A 9,983-nucleotide genomic window follows, 5' to 3' on the forward strand; every position below is an offset into this window, starting at 1 on the left:
TAGATATAACATTTAGTTAGTTGAAATGGAGATCATTAATGAGCCTGCGTTTTGATTCTGTGTATCGCTGCACCATGCAGAAGTGCAGTTATCTTCAGGTTTAACATTTAGATTTAACATTTAGATTGAACATTTAGATTGCTGCACCATGTTGGGAGTCAGTTGTTTACATCAATATTTGTCTTGACTTATTTGTGGGTAAATAAGATGTGTTGTATTTATGTCAACAAATTCATGAAACAAATGTTTATAAAATAATAATTATTAGAATCCCAAATTTTAAAGAAACATAAATATGATGAAGATGAAGATGATATATTAAATCTAAATGTAAAACCTTCATATAAATCTAAATCTTAAATGTAAATCTTGAATCTAAACGTGAGCTCTGAATTGAAGTTAAGTCTAAACCTAAATGTTAGATCTAAATCTGAATGTTGAATCTAAATATTAAACCTAAACATAAATGTTAGAATTAAATCTTAAATCTATATCTTAAATGTAAATGTTGAAATTAAACCTAAATGTTCAATCTGAATCTTAAATCTATATCTCGAATTTAAATGTGAGTGCTAAATGTTGAGTTCACGTAACGAGGAACTTGACTTGCTTTCAGAGTTGTTGTCTCAATGCTGATGTGAGACAAGAAGAGATATTTATTTATTATATATATTTATTAAGACAAGAAGATATATATATTTATTTATTTCTATGCATTGTCATTTGAGTGTTTGCTGGCTAACGATGCAGCTGATGGAAGTCGTCCATGAAGCCTTCGGGGAACAAAGCTGTCCAAAACAGTATTTGGTTTCCATGTTGTGACCTGAATACTAAGCCAGTATTATCGTCATCATAAGTGCGACTTGTAACGATGCACCTGGTCCCTCTCTGGTACTCTTTGCCCTCTTAGCTCAAGGACACATGTTGGGGTTCCCCAAGGCTCCGTTTTAGGTCCCATTCTTTTTGACTTTTACATTGATATCACCAGGAGACTGTCAATAAATATATTCTTTGCAAATGCTCTCTGAAAGCCTGCGTCTACTAAAACATGTGCAAAAGTTGATGTACTAAAGCAAGGACTGTTTTCACTGCTGGACTCTAGAAAGAGGTTCCCAACCTCCAGGTTCTGTAACAGCTTCTTCCCACAGGCCGTAAGACTCTTGAACGCATCATAATTAAATTAAATGATCCCCGTAACTCCCCCCAAAATGGATTAACTTGCTGGAATAAAAAAGACAATATAACATACATCCATAAACGTGGACGCATGTGGAAAAAGTGCAATATACTTATTTATTTATATATATTTTATATATTATTCATATATATTTATATATGCACCTTATTGCTTTTTTATCCTGCACTACCATGAGTTTATGTAACCACATTTCATTCTTATCTGTGCTGTAAAGTTCAAATCTGAATGACAATAAAAAGGAAGTCTAAGTCTAAGTCTAGGTCTAGTCTAAGTCTAAGTCGTGGGCAGAGGATGGCGTCTGTTTAGTAAGCAGGAATACAGAAAACATGTTTGTCCTGCTTGTCTGTGGAACACATGTGGATTATTAGAAGTGCAAAGAAAAGGTACATCAATAATCAGTATATATGATCATTGGCGTTGTTAGGCCTATTTTAGGGGGGCTCAAGCCCCCCTAAAATATTCTTAAGCCCCCCTAAATAATTTGGTGTTTTTTTGTTTGTTTTTTTACAAATAAATGCCGACATATTCATTATAAAGTGGCCCAAATATGAGTTTAAATAAATAATCATATAAGCTGTTATTATTCACTCAGTTTCCCCTCACTTGGTAGCGTAAGGTAGAGAGCCCCTTTCGTGCGTCGGTATCCAATCCATTCCACTTGTTCATATAGAAAATGCCCACATCACTCAAATTCCAGCCCGCATTTTCTCTGCGACCTTGCTTGCGGTCCTGCAGGTGTACGAAGCACATTATCTTCCTTTACAATGAGTGAAGCTGCACAAAACCTTGTGTGTGCAATTGTAAATCATTTATTTTTTTAAGTTTTGTGTTTCTTGTAGAATCTATATAAAGTAATATACATAAGCCTATTGTTAAAATAATGAAAAAAACCATCATTAAATATATTTGTTTTATTGTATTGTTACATTATAGCTGTTTTATTATTATAGGATGGCTTGTTAAACATTTAATAGGATTTTCAGAGGGAAGAAAAACCAAGACATTTAATATAAAATGTAAAATGAATAAATACATAAAAAGAAAAAGAAAATATATGGTTAAAAGCCATCGTCCCGGGGAGCATTTCATTTCGTCCCGTGCATTTAAAAAAAATAATAATAATAACAATGAATAATTGTGAAGTTTTGTGCTCGTGCGTAACATTCGCTCGCATCCTGTGCATCTCCTGGGGGCAAAGCCCCCCCTGTCCTTAAAAGCTAGTGACGCCCCTGTATATGATCAATACACCGGCGATTAGAGTAGATCAGTGATTCTGGTACGCAGGCTCCATCTAGTGGTACACCAGAGAATCACTTGGTTAAAGTACAGTGTTTTGTCGTCCCATATTCATTCCAGCTGTGTGCGACGTTACAATATTAAATGTACTTGTTCCGTGAAACCTGTCGTGTCTGTAATGAATACTTAGGCCTACTATGCTACTTGGAGCATAACACATCTGTAAATCAATTAGTAATTGTTATTCTTAATAATAAACAATCTCCATTACTCTTTGTATGGATGCAGGATTTCTATGCAAGTGATATATATATGCATGTATGGAAGTACAGTATATATAAGTATATACTGTGCATATATGTGACTGCTGTGTAGTTGTCCCGCCAAGAAGCCACACACAGGCTGGATTGGATGATGTGGTTGTTTACTGGTAGCTGCAATGAGTGATCATACACACAATATGTGGTTAGCACCTCCGCTGGTTTCCATGTCATCAGCAGAGTGCAGGAAGTCTGCTCAAGTACATAACTTTTTCATATTTTTACAATGACATGAAATACAATTACAGATGTGACTTAATACAATGGCTTTTAACACTATACTTTTTTACGTGTGATCGTATAGTAGTTTTAACTCTTTACTGGTATTACAATTAATTCAATACAACATATTTTTAACTTTTTTTTTAACCAACATCATCCTTTTTTTAAATATATTTAGAAAATATAAAATATAAAAATACAAAATACAATACAAGACGTGACACAAATAATGAAATGGACTTTTAGCACCCTCTGGTGGTGACTAGCGAATATGACAGACCACGTTGTTCGCATGTTAAAATGGCGAACAATACAAACTTAAATATGAACGTCTTGACACGTAAAACACACATAGTCATACTTGCCAACCTTGACACCTCCGATTTCGGGGGGTGGGGGCGTGGTCGGGGGTGGGGCGGGGCGTGGTTAAGAGGGGAGGAGTATATTGACAGCTAGAATTCACCAAGTCAAGTATTTCATACATATATATATAGGCAGGGACGTGCATATGATTATAGAGGGGCAGGGGCTCAAAGTCAGAAAAGGGCAGGACATTTTTTTTTTGGTCCTTTACACAATATGGAAATTAATGTAAAATTAAATTTGCTAATAGGAAGCTAACTATACAACTATACTATACTGCAATATTTGATAAGACCTCTTCTCCTATATCACTTGTATCTCCTTCAACTTCCCCCTCATCTATGGCTTCCTCTGCAGTAGTATCATCTGCCTCCCTTCCTGTGGATTCTTCCTCCCCAACATTTACCGGGATTTCTATGGCTTCCTCTGTGTCAGGAGTTGCCTCTTTTCTCTCAGGTGTTGCTTCTACACTCTCCACCTCCTCCTCTCTCAGGTGTTGCTTCTAAGGTCTCTGCCTCTCTCTCAGGTGTGACACTTTCTGAGGTCTGTGGTCTTTCTTCAATTCTGGTGCTAGTACTTGGTTTTAGCCATGCATTAAGAGGTCTGCTACCCTTAGCTGCTTCCTGGCACTCCTTCTCCTTCCTTTTCTGTATCCTTTCTTTTTTTGGCATTGTGCTGCAGGCATAATCAACATGAATCAAGTTTAAATACAGATGGTAATATTCCTAACAGATAACCTACATATTATATCCCCAGAATGCTGAAATTATTATTATTATTAATAATAATAATAATAATAATGATAATAATGGGATGAGAATCAGCACCTCCAAGTCCAAGTCCATGGTTCTCGCCCGGAAAAGGGTGGAGTGCCATCTCCGGGTTGGGGAGGAGATCTTGCCCCAAGTGGAGGAGTTCAAGTACCTCGGAGTCTTGTTCACGAGTGAGGGAAGAGTGGATCGTGAGATCGACAGGCGGATCGGTGCGGCGTCTTCAGTAATGCGGACGCTGTATCGATCCGTTGTGGTGAAGAAGGAGCTGAGCCGGAAGGCAAAGCTCTCAATTTACCGGTCGATCTACGTTCCCATCCTCACCTATGGTCATGGGCTTTGGTTTATGACCGAAAGGACAAGATCACGGGTACAAGCGGCCCAAATGAGTTTCCTCCGCCGGGTGGCGGGTCTCTCCCTTAGAGATAGGGTGAGAAGCTCTGTCATCCGGGGGGAGCTCAAAGTAAAGCCGCTGCTCCTCCACATGGAGAGGAGCCAGATGAGGTGGTTCGGGCATCTGGTCAGGATGCCACCCGAACGCCTCCCTAGGGAGGTGTTTAGGGCACGTCCGACCGGTAGGAGGCCGCGGGGAAGACCCAGGACACGTTGGGAAGACTATGTCTCCCGGCTGGCCTGGGAACGTCTCGGGGTCCCACAGGAAGAGCTGGACGAAGTGGCTGGGGAGAGGGAAGTCTGGGCTTCCCTGCTTAGGCTGCTGCCCCCGCGACCCGACCTCGGATAAGTGGAAGAAGATGGATGGATGGATGGATTATTATTATTATTATTATTATTATTATTATTATTATTATTATCATCATCGTCATCATTATCATTATTCTTATTATCATTATTATTATTATTTTGTTAACCCACACAGAAATAGCAAAGTCACTATAAACTTTATATCTAAACCTCTACTGTGAGAGAAATGTGATCCGCCGTAAACACAGTGCATTTTATTTTGAAAATTAACCCGGTGTTTTATTTTGTATTTTGTACACTACTTCCTGTCCCGCACGATCCGCTCTGCTCTGTGCGGACTTGATGTGCGGTGCTCAATTGATGTGCCGTGCTCCGACGTCCGGCAAAAACAGAAGCTGACACATTGAATAATAGAATAATACAGAGTTTTTCTGAAATATGACCCATATTAGATGCTGAATAAGTGGACGGCGACTAGACCATAACTCACAGGTTCATGTTGCTCCACTGTCACGTCTCCTCAGGGGCGCAGTTGGCTCTCTCTCCTCTCATTTACTCACTCACTCGCCCTCTCTCTCTCTCTCTGGCGGAAGCGGCAGGCTCAAACAACCCAGTATTACAAGAAAACATGGAGTTTTTGTACCGCTGTTTTTTTTTTACATCCCTGACAGGAATTTATTAATGTTGTTCAAAGAAAAAAACAAGAAAAAAAAAAAACACACACACACAGGCAGAGGGCACTTTTTAAGACGAGGCAAAAAGGGCAGGGGCTCAAGCACCCATAGGGCCCTATGTGTGCACGTGCCTGCATATATATATATATATATATATATATATATATATATATATATATATATATATATATATATATGTAACGGGTATAAGAAATACTTTGATTATTTGAGTGAAATTCCTGCTAAAATATGTCTATTGTTTTGTTATGTAATGAGAGGTCCAATTGCGCCATCTGCTGGTACCTAAAAGTCTGTAAATATGAACGCAAACCGGAAGCTTATTAGCAGACTTCCTGTCCTCTGCTAATGGTAAGCCACGGTCTGATATTGCTCTGCAAAATATGATATATTACACTAAATCTAAGGTGAGATTTATTGTAAGATGCACAGTTATTTAACAGCAGTTGAAATGCTACGTTGTGGAATTTTCCTTTTGAAGTGGATATTATTTCCCCCTGTAGACGTCAAAATCAGCAGAGGTGCTAAGCACATATTGTGTGTCTGATCACACATTGCAGCTAATAATTGTTGTTTTATGTGTCAAGACGTTCATATTTAAGTTTGTATTGTTCGCCATTTTAACATGCGAACAACGTGGTCTGTCATATTCGCTAGTCACCACCAGAGGGTGCTAAAAGGCCATTTCATTATTTGTGTCATGTCTTGTATTGTATTTTGCATTTTTATATTTTCTATTTCATAAATATATAAAAAAGGATGATGTTGGTTAAAAACCAAGTAAAGAATATGTTGTATTGAAAGATAAAAGCAAGTTAAAACGATCACACACGTTAAAAAGTATACTGTTAAAAGCCATTGTATTAAGTCACATCTGTCATTGTAAAAATATGAAAATGTTATGTACTTTAGCAGACTTCCTGTCCTCTGCTGATGACATGGAAACCAGCGGAGGTGCTAACCACATATTGTGTGTATGATCACTCATTGCAGCTACCAGTAAACAACCACATCATCCAATCCAGCCTGTGTGTGGCTTCTTGGCGGGACAACTACACAGCAGTTACATATATATATATATATATATATATATATATGTATATATATATATATATATATATATATATATATATATATATATATATATATATATATATATATATATATATATATATACAGTGGGGCAAAAAAGTATTTAGTCAGCCACCGATTGTGCAAGTTCTCCCACTTAAAATGATGACAGAGGTCTGTAATTTTCATCATAGGTACACTTCAACTGTGAGAGACAGAATGTGGAAAAAAAATCCAGGAATTCACATTGTAGGAATTTTAAAGAATTTATTTGTAAATTATGGTGTAAAATAAGTATTTGGTCACTTCAAACAAGGAAGATCTCTGGCTCTCACAGACCTGTAACTTCTTCTTTAAGAAGCTCTTCTGTCCTCCACTCGTTACCTGTATTAATGGCACCTGTTTGAACTCCTTATCTGTATAAAAGACACCTGTCCACAGCCTCAAACAGTCAGACTCCAAACTCCACTATGGCCAAGACCAAAGAGCTGTCGAAGGACACCAGGAAAAGAATTGTAGACCTGCACCAGACTGTGAAGAGTGAATCTACAATAGGCAAGCAGCTTGGTGTGAAAAAAATCAACTGTGGGAGCAATTATCAGAAAATGGAAGACATACAAGACCACTGATAATCTCCCTCGATCTGGGGCTCCACGCAAGATCTCATCCCGTGGGGTCAAAATGATCATGAGAACGGTGAGCAAAAATCCCAGAACCACACGGGGGGACCTGGTGAATGACCTGCAGAGAGCTGGGACCAAAGTAACAAAGGTTACCATCAGTAACACACTACGCCGACAGGGAATCAAATCCTGCAGTGCCAGACGTGTCCCCCTGCTTAAGCCAGTGCATGTCCAGGCCCGTCTGAAGTTTGCCAGAGAGCACATGGATGATACAGCAGAGGATTGGGAGAATGTCATGTGGTCAGATGAAACCAAAATAGAACTTTTTGGTATAAACTCAACTCGTCGTGTTTGGAGGAAGAAGAATACTGAGTTGCATCCCAAGAACACCATACCTACTGTGAAGCATGGGGGTGGAAACATCATGCTTTGGGGCTGTTTTTCTGCTAAGGGGACAGGCCGACTGATCCGTGTTAAGGAAAGAATGAATGGGGCCATGTATCGTGAGATTTAGAGCCAAAACCTCCTTCCATCAGTGAGAGCTTTGAAGATGAAACGTGGCTGGGTCTTCCAGCATGACAATGATCCCAAACACACCGCCCGGGCAACGAAGGAGTGGCTCCGTAATAAGCATTTGAAAGTCCTGGAGTCTCCAGACCTCAACCCCATAGAAAATCTGTGGAGGGAGTTGAAAGTCCGTGTTGCTCGGCGACAGCCCCAAAACATCACTGCTCTCGAGAAGATCTGCATGGAGGAATGGGTCAAAATACCAGCTACTGTGTGTGCAAACCTGGTAAAGACCTATAGTAATCGTTTGACCTCTGTTATTGCCAACAAAGGTTATATTACAAAGTAGTGAGTTGAATTTTTGTTATTGACCAAATACTTATTTTCCACCATAATTTACAAATAAATTCTTTAAAAATCCTACAATGTGAATTCCTGGATTTTTTTTCCACATTCTGTCTCTCGCAGTTGAAGTGTACCTATGATGAAAATTACAGACCTCTGTCATCATTTTAAGTGGGAGAACTTGCACAATTGGTGGCTGACTAAATACTTTTTTGCCCCACTGTATATACCTGTATATATATATATATCTACATCCTGAAAATATGCAAACAAAACTGTGTTTGGATAATTGATACTTCAAACTTGCATAAATAAATATTAAGGAATATAACATAACTTGGCTTCTGAGAGCTTCAAAATGTAATGAATAAAATGCTAAAGTTGTTGATAAACAAGCAATTATTTTAATAATTAAATATGGTCATTTTAAATGAATTATTATGATCATTTAAAATTAATTATTTCAAATATGTTTATTTTAAGGCTCCAGCGACCCCGAAGGGATTAAGCGGTAGAAAATGGATGGATGGATGGATGTTTATTTTAATGTATAATTCTATGGCTGGATGTAATAAGGAGTCAGAAAAAATAAAAATAAAAATACAATTAATTTTGATGTTTTTAGCAAAATATAGTAAAAATGTATTTATTTATTTTTATTAATAAATATCTATTTATTTTTTGGTAAGATAAACATAATAATACAATTTATCTCTAGTCTGGATGATTTAGTTCTTGTCACCCTGTAGTGAAAAAAGGCTGTCCTCACTCAGGTCCGCATGGAGCTGGAGGGGGCGTGGCCTCCAGCTCCGGCTGAAAATCGGGAGATTTTTTGGGAGAATATTTGTCCCGGGAGGTTTTCGGGAGAGGCGCTGAATTTCGGGAGTCTCCCGGAAACTTGGTGAGGGTTGTCAAGTATGACATAGTGCAACAATTATTAGCTGCAATGAGTGATCTCACACACAATATGTGGTAAGCACCTCCGCTGGTTTTCATGTCTAAATAATATCCACTTCAATGCAAAATAGTCTTTTCCGCACTATAAGGCGCACTGGATTATAAGGCGCTCCTTCAATGAATGGCCTATTTTAAAACTGTGTTCATATATAAGGCGCAGCGCATTATAAGGCGCATAGAATAGACGCTACAGTAGAGGCTGGGGTTGCGAGACCTGTTGGTCCATATATAAGGCGCACCGGATTATAAGGCGCACTGTCAGCTTTTGAGAAAATTGAAGGTTTTTAGGTGCGCCTTATAGTGCGGAAAATACGCTAGTACATCTGACGTGAGCAACAGACAATTCAAAAGGAAAATTCCCCAACATAACATTTCAACTGCTGTTAAATAACTGCGTATCTCACCTTAGCTTTAGTGTCATTTATAATATTTTGCAGAGCAATATCAGACCGTGGCTTACCATTAGCAGAGTGCAGGAAGTCTGCTAACAGCTTCCGGTTTGCGTTCATATTTACGGACTTTTAGGTACCAGCAGATGGCGCAATTGGACCTCTCATTGCATAACAAAACAATATACATATTTTAGCAGGAATTTCACTAATAAAGTTTTCTTATGCCCGTTACATATATATATATATATATATATATATATATATATATATATGTATATATATATACATATATATATATATATATATATATATATATATATATATATATATATATATATATATATATATATATATATATATATATGTCTTAATAAGGTTATCCAAAAAATAGTGCTCGATACCGTAGTAGAGCGCAATATATGTATGTGTGGGAAAAAAAATCACAAGACTATTTCATCTCTACAGGCCTGTTTCATGAGGGGGGGTACCCTCAATCATCAGGAGATTTTAATGGGAGCATTCGCATACCATGGTTTATATAGGGCACAGAGTGGGTGGGTACAGGCTGCCCTAGGGGCGTGGTGA

Source organism: Nerophis lumbriciformis, linkage group LG26 (genome assembly GCF_033978685.3).
Source record: "Nerophis lumbriciformis linkage group LG26, RoL_Nlum_v2.1, whole genome shotgun sequence".
Lineage (NCBI taxonomy): Eukaryota > Metazoa > Chordata > Actinopteri > Syngnathiformes > Syngnathidae > Nerophis > Nerophis lumbriciformis.